This window comes from Malurus melanocephalus, unplaced genomic scaffold (genome assembly GCF_030028575.1).
Source record: "Malurus melanocephalus ecotype Western Australia unplaced genomic scaffold, MMel_1.1 scaffold_50, whole genome shotgun sequence".
In the NCBI taxonomy this organism is placed as follows: domain Eukaryota; kingdom Metazoa; phylum Chordata; class Aves; order Passeriformes; family Maluridae; genus Malurus; species Malurus melanocephalus.
The window spans coordinates 2,365,303-2,377,640 of record NW_026623282.1 but is presented as its reverse complement, the minus strand read 5'-3'; positions in this window follow the sequence as shown (position 1 = coordinate 2,377,640).

Genomic DNA, 12,338 nt, shown 5'->3' with positions numbered 1-12,338 from the left:
GGATGTGAATGGGACCAAACACAATTCAGATGTTTCCAAATTCCTCACAGCATCTCTCTACCCTGTTCCATGACTTTATGTCAATATGAAAATTGTCAATATGAAAATTCCACTTACCAGAATGCACTGTTTATTATATTTTCAAATATTTTTCAGCTTTCCCACTTGATATACTCAGACTAGAGCAGACTTAAATACATATATGAAGACATCTCTATATATCTTTCAGCAAAGCTTTCTTTTTGCTTTTTATCCATGCTAAGTGTGACAGTAGCCACTGCCAGGACAAGGATACAGTCTAGTTAATTCTGATTAATTTTCTGTCCTTGTGCCTTTTGTATTCTTATTTGCCTGATTGACCAGTAACAAAAAGGAAGTTTCTCCCACCTGGAACATGCTGCAGTGATTAAACCTACAGTACAGACAAAAAACAATGCAGATTGGAGGAGTGGGTGGGCAAACAGGAAAATCTGAGAATATAAAAAAGAGATTAGGTGAAAAACATGAGAAACAAAAAAATCTGAAGAAAAATGGATATAAACTTATGGAGCTGGAATGGTTTTAAGCAAAACATGGCATTTAACATCAATTCCACAGTTTTAAATGAGTATTAATTAAGAAATAGCTATGAAAAATGAAAATGAGCAAAATGTCCAGGTGGGCCCATACCCACCTTGTCACTGTAGGGAGTCCTTCATGCTCTTGGGAAGGTTTACCCAGGGCTTGAACTCGATTCTGGTTTCAATTGAAGTGGTCCTGGAGTTTGTTTGCCTCTGCCTTCTGCCTCAGCTGCTTACAAACCATCTGAAAAACAGAAATGCATTCATCTCAGTGCCAACCTACTTCCTTGCAAAGGTTTTGAAGAAAATTATTGAGGGAACCTCTGTCTCTTATTGGAAGACCARCTGAGGGTTTTGCTTGTACCTTCATTCTGCTTCAGAAATAGAAATTGATCATGTGTCAAATAAATAGGTAATTTTTTTCTGATAATTATCAGAAAAATATATTGTTTCTTCTTTGTGCCCAGAATGTGTAACATATCAGAGATTATTGATACACATTTGATAGGAAAACCCTGCGGGACATGCTTACAGCAGTGCTCCTGTTAGAGTATTTAGTAGTTTAAATAATTAATTCTGAGTTTCATATTTGACTTCCCATCATTAATTCCACTATGAAAGCCAATTTGATGTTGAACATCAAGAACAACTGCTGAAGTTCACATTCTGAAGAGATTCTCATTAATTTAAATGGAGTGGCAGGAAGTGACCCCGAGTTAGTAAGGACACTTGGTTTTGTGTGTGCATTTGTTTTAGGCAATGAAAATATGGTTTGAGAGCACTAACAGCATCTGCCTTGATAAAAACATATGAGCAATTGCCTGGAGAAGCATTGAGGCACCCACCTGGAAAACACAATGTTTAAAGCATTATTTTCACACCCATATTTGTCTTTTAGAACAAAGCATTAGAGACATTCAGCCCCCAAGAASTAGAGCAATGATTTCAGGTTTTCATTTTACTGAGACAGACTGTGAAGATGATTGAGCTAAAGTAATTTTTTTACATCTCTTGTCACAATTTTCATGACAAAATGCAACTTCTAGACCTACTTTAGTTCTAACTAGCAATTATCGGGTTGTTTATTCTTTTAACACTTGACACTTCTAAGTACATCAAAGAAAAGCGCAGTTCTACGAGTGTACAGTCAGATCTTGTCATTATTCTTCAGKAAGTCGACATATTTCTGGAAAAGAAAGATTGTGAGCCACTAAATATTGCAATGAAATGTTGCTAATTTTATGTCAKCATGGCAGAGGCTGGTCACAGTTAACAAGAAATCAAAAAGAAACTTTGGTAATTATAGTTAGAGAAGGCCACAATACCAAGCACTTTAAAAAGAAGGAATTTGCCTTTCAGTTTGCATGCCCAATTTGCCTACAATGCTATCAAAATTCTTCCCTATAATARTCTTAGATCTGTCTACTTACATGTTATAGGAGTGACATCAGGGAAATATGATTTCAGTGATCATAAATTTTAAATACTCCCCAATTTGCAGACAGTGCTGTGTTCTGTCTGGCATCATTGGAACTTATAAAGTGGGTACTTCTGATTGTTGTTTTTACTCTCTGATGAGGAAGAACAGGGCCTAATTATCATACCTGATATAACATCACTTTGAAATGTGAATGACTATTTTACTGTTTTTTTTTTTTTATTAATACTACATATATTTTGGAACTGTAGGTACACAGTGACATTTATTCTACTCCCTGTGTATCTGTTTTTTACACATACAGATGGCCATGCTGCATTAAACCTGTAATGAAGTCTGCTTCCAATTCTGACAGGAGGCAAACACAGGTAAATGGGCATTAGTGTGGAGRAAGATATATTACAAAATTTACCAAAGTCTCTTTTCTTCAATCATTGTGTTTGGAGTACGCTCAGTATCTTTAAAGAGAAGGATAAACATATACAAGAAGTTTGTTAATGGTTCCAGTATCTGTTTTGATGGCTAATTTTTYCTCAGCATTGTTTAGTGTTAAGTGGATGGCTGAAAAGTAAGAAAAMAAGCAAGATAAAAGCAAATTTATGCTCAAATATTTTCTGAGCATTTCGCAAATTGGAACGTTCTCTCTACTTTGTAGATGAAGTTTGCACATGGATGCAAAGCGGTAATTTGAACATTTTCTCCTCCCAAACCAGTGCTGATCTCTGCTTTAGGAGATGTTTTCTCTAACTGTGGCTTCCTGCTGGTCAGACACGGTGAGCTCACACAGCACTTGCTTAAGAAGAGAAGGAAAGGAATTCAAATTCRAAGTGGTGGCAAGGTTTTGAACATGTGTTCCATGCCAACAAGATGCACTGCCCAGCAGGCTGGTTTGGTGGGAGGGCAGGTAAAAAATGATGTTTCTTTCTTTGTTATTCACCAGTATTTTCACCCTAGACAAGACAAAACAGTTCTGTCAAAACAGGTTGCTGAAAATATGTTTAATTTTTCAACCAGCAGCCATTCTCTGATTAAAAAAAGAAACAAAAACCAAAACTATTCTGAAAAATGTCACACCAACCTCTAGTTTTGATCTTGTTGAGATCTTGGGACAATTGGTTCTTTGAATTTGAGTAAGTGCATTGCTGTGCTATAGTTGAATGGTTCTTTAGCTCTTGTTTTGTCAGAAGACGTAAATGGGAATTTGTGCTATTATTCACTGGTTGCTGTTAATTACTTTCTTCCTTACTGAAACAGAACAAACAGTTTTCATACATTTTTGTAATGTTAGTTACTATGTTTTATTGTTCTGCCTACAGTTTTCTGGAGTCAAACTAGGCCATCTTTAAATCCCAGATGCTTTGAAACTTATTTTAAAGGAGCCTGGAACTGACCTTTTTTGATGCTTCAGCAGGAGATTTCAAGTAGAGATTGAATGCTGTTAAACCACTTGATTCTGATGTTGGCTTTAAGGCCCCAGGTGTATACTCTGTACCCTTTGTCACTTTTTGTCCTTCAATTTCTGAGCTTAAAGTGCCCAGGATAGAATATAAGTGACATTAGTCCTTGTAGGCTCGATGACAGACTAATCACAATGACTGGAGGAAAAGAGGATGCAGATCAAAGCTCAGTGCTGAGGTCACAGAAGTATTTGGGTGTGTAGGGCTAAATCCACAGAGGGACTGGGGTGAGTCAGTGCCATTGAAGCCATTGTTTATGTGCCACTGGAATCCTCAGAGTCCCTGCTCAGATTTTGCCCTCTGCCCCAGGAGATGTTGGCATGTCTGTCAGTCTGTGCCCAAAATACCCCTAATTCAGATCATTCACTGCGGGTCTGGGAGCCTGACTTGCACGGGAGGATTTCAAAGCAGACTTGAAAATCACAAAACACAGGACGTGCTCACCCCAGCACCTGCGGCCTCAGGACTTGAAGCAGGAGATTTCCTTTAACCCCTGGGTCAGGATCTGTCCCTAACACAGCCCAGCTGTGTATCACAGGTTTTAGGAAAATCCTGTGTAAAATCAGATCTGGTATGAGAGACCCAGATAGATCATCTGCTGTGAAAATGCCCTGTTATGAGAATCTCACCAGAACTCAGCTCCTGCAGAAGAGGGGAGGGAGATCCTGGCTTGATCACCTGCACAGGTGCAGGATGAAAATGACTCCCTTTCAATATCTTATCAAATTTAAACTTTTCTGCATGCATAAATATTTTTTCTTTCTTCCTAACCTTGTCTAGTCTAATCCCACYGGTTCCTCCTGCCCTCACAGCCTTTATTCCTGCCATTCCCTATGGCTGCAATATTCTACCTGCTGTGGACCTACACTTTTTAATTCAGACCCCCAGTGTCATGTGTATATATGAGAGGTCTTGACACACTCACCAAACTAAACCTTCTAATGATGCAAATTTTCACAGCCYCATTGCTGGCAAAAAGCTGTGCCAGCCTCTGTGATCTGAAGGCTGTAACTCTRGAAGTTCTGCTCTCAGGCATCTGTGCATTAGGAGCCCTGCCATGAGAATTTAGCATTCTTTGAACTGTCCCTGCACTATCACTCATTAACTCATAACTACTCATTGAGTGCTGTTTGTATAATGGGCCTAAAAGCTGATATTTCTGCTCTACTGTGTATTCCAGTTATACTCATCATTAAAGAGRGCTCTGCCTTGCTGGGTACACAGTTTATTTTTCCATCCCCTGTCATTTTAGGTTTGTCACTTCAAAGACCTCTTTGAACCTGGATTTGTGTTAGCTAATGACACAGAACCTCTCTGCATACAGCTTGGCAAGAATAAAGCATATTAACAAGTAGACAGGGTAGAACAGGTTTGTTCCCAGCGGGAGGTTTGTTTGCATGTTCTGCTTTCAGCACTACAGAAAGGTTTCCCACCTTTCTCAGGGGTGGTGCTGTTGCTTCTTTCTCCATATTTCTGTCAAGTGAGGTGGCATCACACAGATGGCACAGAGTCTGACACAACCGTGAGAAAATCATCTGGAAGAACAAGTCTTTCAGTGCCTATGTGTGTGTGTGTGCAGTCACAGAGGTTTTGTTTTAGTGARACAGCTAAAAGTACTTTAATTTATTTTTTATTTTAAAATATTTATGAATACTTACGCCCTGGGTAGGTTTAATAAAGTACTGTCTGAAAAATTTTAACATTAATAGTCAAGGTAATTTCATTTTAAAAATCATAAAGTCCTTTTGCTGAGCTGCTCTTTTTCTTTCTCAAATAAGTTGTTGCAGTTTCTGAGTTATTGTCCAAAATATGATTACTGGCACTTAAAACTACCAACAGCAGCCTTGCTTTTTCCTTTTACAGCTTTTTGAGGACAAGTTTGCTGSTGTGGAGACCTTTGGGAAGGCAGAAAACCTGTTCTGCATCCTGACTGCTTTTCTTCTCACCTTGAGATGGGGTGGGAGACAAGGAGTAAAGGATCCAGTAGAAATGTGCTGTGGTGATTATTGTCAGGCAGTATTGCTGTGGGAGCCAGCAGGGAAGTGAAAGGAAAAATTCTCTTCAGAAAGCMTGGGTAGAAAGTGTCTTAGCAATGGGATGAATGGGGATATCAGTTCTAAAACCATATTGAAAAGAGAATCACTTGTTGGCACAAGATGTGTGAATCAGATGTGAAGTGCCCACCAGCCAGRGTGCCAATGTGCAGGAGTACAGGTACACTGCTGCAGTCACTGGAAATGRCAAAAAGGAAACACATCCTACATATAAAGCTAATGTTTTACTTTTAGAATAAGAAGTATCTTAACAGTCTCATCCAGGAATGTTTATAATCCAAATTCAGTTACTACAGAAAAAAATAAAAAGAAAAGAAAAAGGAAATTGATAGTGCCATGGAAAAAAAGCCTCAGTAAAAACAATGTAGTTAAAACTGTAATTCACACGCTTCTTTGGTTATTTCCAATTCCCATTCCTTGGTTATTTCACCCACTGGCTTCACCCTGTTGCACATGTGGGGAAAGATGAACTATCAGCATCATGAGAAGATGAGAGAGAGCACGAAGTCAAGGTAAGGGTTTCATCGTTTTTGTTCTCAGATCCACTTGGAGTAATTTTTATTACAGCTTTTACACCTTGATCTTCGTTTGTTTGCAGCTCCACGTTACATCCAGTCTTGCTACACATGGTACCATTTATGTATGCTGGATAATTCTTTGTTTTCTATCTTAGCAGGGCTTCCATCCAGCTCCAGGTCTGCCCTCCTCTGATTGACCATCTGGGAAGTGATTTAGAGCCTTGGGGTCAGATTGTGTCCCATCTCCCACCATCCCATGACCAGAGATCTCTACAAGTGATCCTGCAGTCCCCACACAGGACACAGGAAAACCCTGCTGTCAAACCAGAGCTGCACTTCTCTATTCTCAACTCTGTGCTGGAGTCATAAACAGCTCATCCTACACAGAACAACTACAGAACAACCACTGTTACTATGTCTATGCAAAAGAGTGATTCAACCCAAGCTGGAGTTCAGCCCTGCAGAGAGGCTCCCTCATTTTCCCATGGTGGGATGTGGGGGAGAATAGGAAAAGTGAGAAAACTCATGGATTGAGCTAAAGGCAGTTAAATAAGTAAATCAAAAGCCACACATGAAAGCAAAGCAGAACAAAGACTTAATTCACATCTGTCACTCACCCCTGAGTTTGCTGGACAGGCTCTCCCTCACAACACAAAGAAGACTTCCATGATTTCCTGGGTGATTTTTCAGAGTACAATGTACATCTTTCTTGCAAAATATCCTTTTAATTTAATTTGTTTTCCCCCAATTCACTATCAAAAACACTCAGTTGAATATACACAGATACTCTTCTTCCTGAAGAGAAATTAATTTCTAACTTATTTCTTAGAACTTTGGTATCTGTGATAATTGTATTTGTTAGTCACTCACACATTTGTTTCTCATCCTCTCAAGTATACTTCTCATGGTGTCTCATCCATCAAGGCCATGATTAAATTTACATTTCTTTGTCTGGAGAGAAAATGCAGTACATGACCTCTCCTCTAAGCTAAATTGTTTTTGCATTCACAAGATAGCATTATTTGGGTATGTTCAGGTGTGCAGAAATTAATGCTTCCTACATCATTCACTGATTAAAGACACCTTAGTACACTAACACAGAAAAATAGACATCAGAGCTCAAATCCTATGGGGGAATGCTTTTCCWATCTTTTGCTGCTCTCCAAATCCTTATTTCACATCTGAAAGTGAAACACACATGGTTACTGTGAGGCTTTAAAGTAGAACCCTRGAGAATTTCATCTCATATGGTACAAAATGCTCTGAAGTTTCAAAGTAGAACTTGAGGTGTTCAGAAGCCTGATTTTTTCACATCTAGTCTTTCACAAGGGGAAATTGTTGTTYTCCAGACATGATGTTGCAAGAATTTTTTGTATTTTACACACAAAGCCATTTTTTGTAATAGTGTGGTGGGGGGCRGGRTGGGKGGMTTAAAATCCTTWAAAAAATCCAAAAGCCAAAAATACYCMAAAGCCCAACTCAAAGAAAAAGGTATTTTATGACTACTTGGAATGGTGAAAAATACCATTTTACTCCATGAATTTAAAGCTGTGGCAGTGAAATACTCTCATGTCTACAAAAATATTTAAAGTTTTTACTTTTCCATCAGGCTGTGACAACATTGCTCATCTCACTGGTTTTGAGAAACTATTTTTCCATGTCCCTTGACATGGCTGCTCTGCTWCCCAAAAGGCAAGGGTATATTTTTATTATGTGTTTTATTGTTCCATTTTGTTGTTCGTACTTCCAAGCATTCTATTATCTTGCTGATTGACTCAGTGATTTTTCCAGTAGCACAGTTAGTGTGATGGGAGGAAGAGGGGAAAAAGGAACTTTGAGGAATTGGGCTGCAGATAGAGATGTTTTGGACTAAATGATAGTCATTCAGGGCCTAATCTAGCATGAGACTGTTCTACAACTGTGAAAGCAGCCCCAATTATGTTAGCTGTGTACTGGYTGAAGTAAGTCATGGTTGTTTGGGGTTATAAAAACGTCTCGGATGAAAAAGACWACAAAATGCTGCTGTGTTGCTGTTTTTCCTCCACTCTAGTGAGTGAACATGTTTTGCCATTTGTATTCACTTAACAGGGACAGGCAGAGACAGAAGAAACAACTGAAGTGAGGAAATAATCGCTGTGACTCAGTGCATGTAGAGCAGTGTGAAATCTCACTGAGAGCACCCAGGCACAGTCTGCTGCTGAAGGAGTCGATGCAGATGGGGCAAAGGTTCACCTGCGAATTGGAGATTTGGTGTTAGTTCAGAAACCTGGAGCATTGTTCCAGTGACAGTGTCAGAACTCTGTGTTGTAATTAATGAAACCCTTTCCATCAGAGAACAGGATTTAAGAGCCTTAGCAGAGGTGTAGTGAATGCACAGAATTAAGTTTGTTTTTTTTTTTTTTTTTTTCTCTAGTGATGCTGGAACAAATAGCCCTGATTTGCACAGTGATTGGAGAAAATTAGAAAACACATATGGGATTTTAGGCTTATTTCCTGTTATTTAGACCTCTAGCTGGTTGTTGAGCTGTGGAGTTAAGATGTGAAGTACAAATGAAAGAAAAAGCACCCTATAGAGATATAGGCACAAAGGATTTTAAAATTTTCTTAAGAATGTGTTGCCCTCTCTGTTTCACTGGGATGAGTTTTCCCATGCCAGGGGCATCGATGAGTTGTGGTTTCCACACTAAAGGCAGGAACAAGAGCTATTCCCAGGCTGCAGTCAGAGCTCTCCTGAGGGTGTTGCTCTCTTGCTGTGCCACTTTGATGCTCCATATCCAAGAAAACKCTGCCCTCCACAGTGATGCATGTGCTGGGTAACAGATTCTGCCAGTGAAAGACAAATTTTCACCATGGGAGCCAGGCATTGCCTTGATCTCCACCACTCCCTGTGGTCTCCTGTCACCATCTGGCATTTTGTTGTAAAAAAACACATTGCTCTTCAACCACATTTCTTTTTCAGACATTAATGGATGACCTGACAGAGGATTCAGGTGTTAGAAAAGGCAAAGAGAGCGTATCTCTCTCAGCCAAAATGCAGTGASGAGGGGCATGGATTCATTTGTTCCACATACAACAGGAAGCAATGAAATCTTCTGAGAGATGGGAAACTCGGCTTCAAGTTAACATCATCCTTGATTTGGACAGGGATTTGAAACAACTTTGCAGACACTGAGCTMATCAAAAGTGTGCTTTGCTGGGTCTTTCCCAGTATGGTCTGGAGAAGTTTCATTATAAACTGATGTGAATGGACACTAGATCCTGCTATCACCAGAGAATCCTGCTATCCACAGAGAAACAAGCTTACCAAAATAATATAGTGTTATTCTCCCTCCAGGAATTAGAGGATTATAAAATTAGGAAGATGCTTGTGGTGCATTTTTGGAGAGTCTGAAAACTGCWGCCTGGCACCTTGTGGCTTTACTTCTTTGTTTCCTCTGAACATACCTGCAATTATATGTAATTTAGGAGGAATATCTCAAGAAGAACATAGGGGTAAGACATCTGTCTTCAGACAAGGCTGATTGCTGTTACTGCTTTTGCCATGTGTTTGTTATGAATTGACAGAAGAATTAGCAGCAAAAATTAACTGACGGAATCATTTTACAGAGGAGGATATCAGAGGATGCATCTCCTCAACATCATTGTCGTACACTCTGCCTGGTACAGACTTTTCCTCTGATCACTAACAGGTTGAAGAAATCCCTTTTTTGTGATTTTTTAATAAAATGAAGATAAAAAAGCAGAAATCATCAAGACTGCAGGGAATGCTGGTTTATTCAGACTCAGACAAATTAGCAAGGTGGATTCCTTCCTTCCTSCCTTCCCTCTTAGASATGACTGGAAATGGTCCCCAAGCACTTTCTAGATAAAGAAAAATGGATTGCAAAGAAACAAAGACCAAGAGGGTATCACAAATCCTATGTGGTTAAGCTTCATTTTAAGTGATGATCACTTGAATCAAAGCTGGGGATAAGGTGATACCCCTTGGGCTGATCTGTAGCAATCCTTCCCACATTTCAGTCAGGTTTCTCCCACAATCTTCCTGCCTCTGCCCTGGCTGTCCTCAGTCTCTGTGGGGAGTGCCTGTCCTTGTTTGACCCTTTGCAGTTTCTTCCTCTGGTCTCTTGATGCTTTTCTTAAACAAAACAATTTATTGAACTCCACCACTTTCTATCTCATCTTCTGCCACAATTTATCCAGGATGTAATTTTCCAGGAGATATAACGTAATATTCCAGGAGATGCTGGGTTGCCAATTTAGGGGTGATTACCACTGTCTTGTTTATTTCTTTCTCTACTGTTGCCAGCTCTTTCAGGATTTTTGATTTGGTCCCAATAGAGGGTATCTGTTTTGTTATCCTTTTTCCAATTATAGGTGTATATTTTCAGTCTGAGATTTTTAAATATTTTTGATCTATCTGGCACCTCTAGATCTTAATTAAGCTATCAGAACTGRTGTATTTCATACTTCAGAGCTGTATTTAAGACTGTTCCTGTACTAAGGAGATATATTCTTTATTTTTCTTCTGTAAAATAGGAATTTTAAATTACTCCTATTTTTGATTGTATTTATTTGGCTTCAGTAATATCTCTGCACCATGAAAATGCACAGACTTTGATAATCAAATCACAGATTTTTAATTTTTTTTCTCTTATGCTGGCACATTCAGCTTTTTTTTCATTTCATCCTTCACCCAGGAGTGACTCTATTAATTATGATAATAATGTCATACAACACAGTACCTAAATTACCTGCAGAACTCAATTCATCCAGAAAAAAAATAGTTTTAGAGCTTACAGTTTACAATTTCTGTTGCACAGAATGGATTGTGATGTGTGTTTGACTGTTTCACAGCTCAGGTTTGTAACCCTTTAAGGACTCAGCCAAAACATATTTTAGCCAAGAGGTATGTTTGCACTGAATTCAAATAGGACTGATTTATCAGGCATTTAATTTTTTTTTCCATCATTCACTGCAGTTTTTTATTTTTTACTTTTGCATGAAATACAAATGCCTGTTATGTTGCCAGCATTCTCGATGCTCTGGTAATATCTGAGATATAGCAATTAAAATACTTTTTCTGGGTGGGTGAATATATTTGTCTTCATTAAATCTTCATTTCAAAGCTTAACCCAGAGGGAGTTTATAAATTAACCCAGATATGAGCTTCTATAAAGCAAACACAGGTCTATTATTTGAATAAAAATTGCATTTCACTGAATTTGTTTCCACTCTCAGGSAGAGAAAACACATTATTTAAAGGCCAAATGAGGGGCTGGTCACACCAGGGTAGTTTGCCTTGGCAGTATCAAACAACACTTAGCTTTTGTCTTCCATGCAGAGTAACTCTGTTGACATCTTGATTTTTACTTTAACAAATCTGGATTTTATTAATTTTTCCATGAGGAAATCAACTGAACTGTGGACAGTGTGATGCTTTGGCTACAGAAAATTTACCTTTCAGGAGGTTTTGTTGATGTTTTATTCACTRCAAAACATCTGTTTCTATGTTGTATCAGAATGCCCCAAAGTRCTGYTGTTTTTTACTCTGTTGTTTAAATYTATCCTCTAAAGAKCTGTATTCAAGGAACTTTGATACCATATCTATTATGATTTCACATCTAACCATGTTTTTTCCTTGATCACAGCTGGACTATTACATCCTTTGAAGCAAAATTCACTTCACAGCATTTCAGCCCAGCGTTTTGCCTTTGGGCACATTTGCTGCACAGCTAACTTGCACAAATTAGATATTTTTGAGGCTCAGTTGATATTGAAAAAAACAACCCAAAACTAGTTGAYAAAGGTTTTCAGTGTTTTGTGCCCTGAATTCTGTGAGTAAGTGACTTTTCAGATTACAATAATAACAGCTCACAAAACCCTTTGCAGCTCTGAAGAGTGAAAGACAATCTTTGCAGATATGTATGAGGGTAAGCCTGGAGATAAATAAATAAAGAAAACCTGAATTTCCAAGTGCTCCTTGCCTCCTCAGCTATTCCCACCACTGCCTCCATGCCTGTAGCTTGGTTTCTTTGGGCGCTTTTAATCAACTGAGTGCTTTTGCTTTGCCTTCAGTGCAAACACTGAATGTGCTGATCTTCAGTTCCTAAAGAGGGTTGTGACTACTGAGGCACAAAGCCTGTGTTCTGTGTTATACTACAAAGAATGAGAAACTGTTCCTTTGCTGGAACTCAGGAATATCATCTGTCTCATGAAAATCTTTCCTGTGTGTTTTGTAATGAAAAGTGTTGCCATTCTTGTTCTATTCATRCAGGCACGTAACTAACACCAAAATATTTCCATATCTTTAG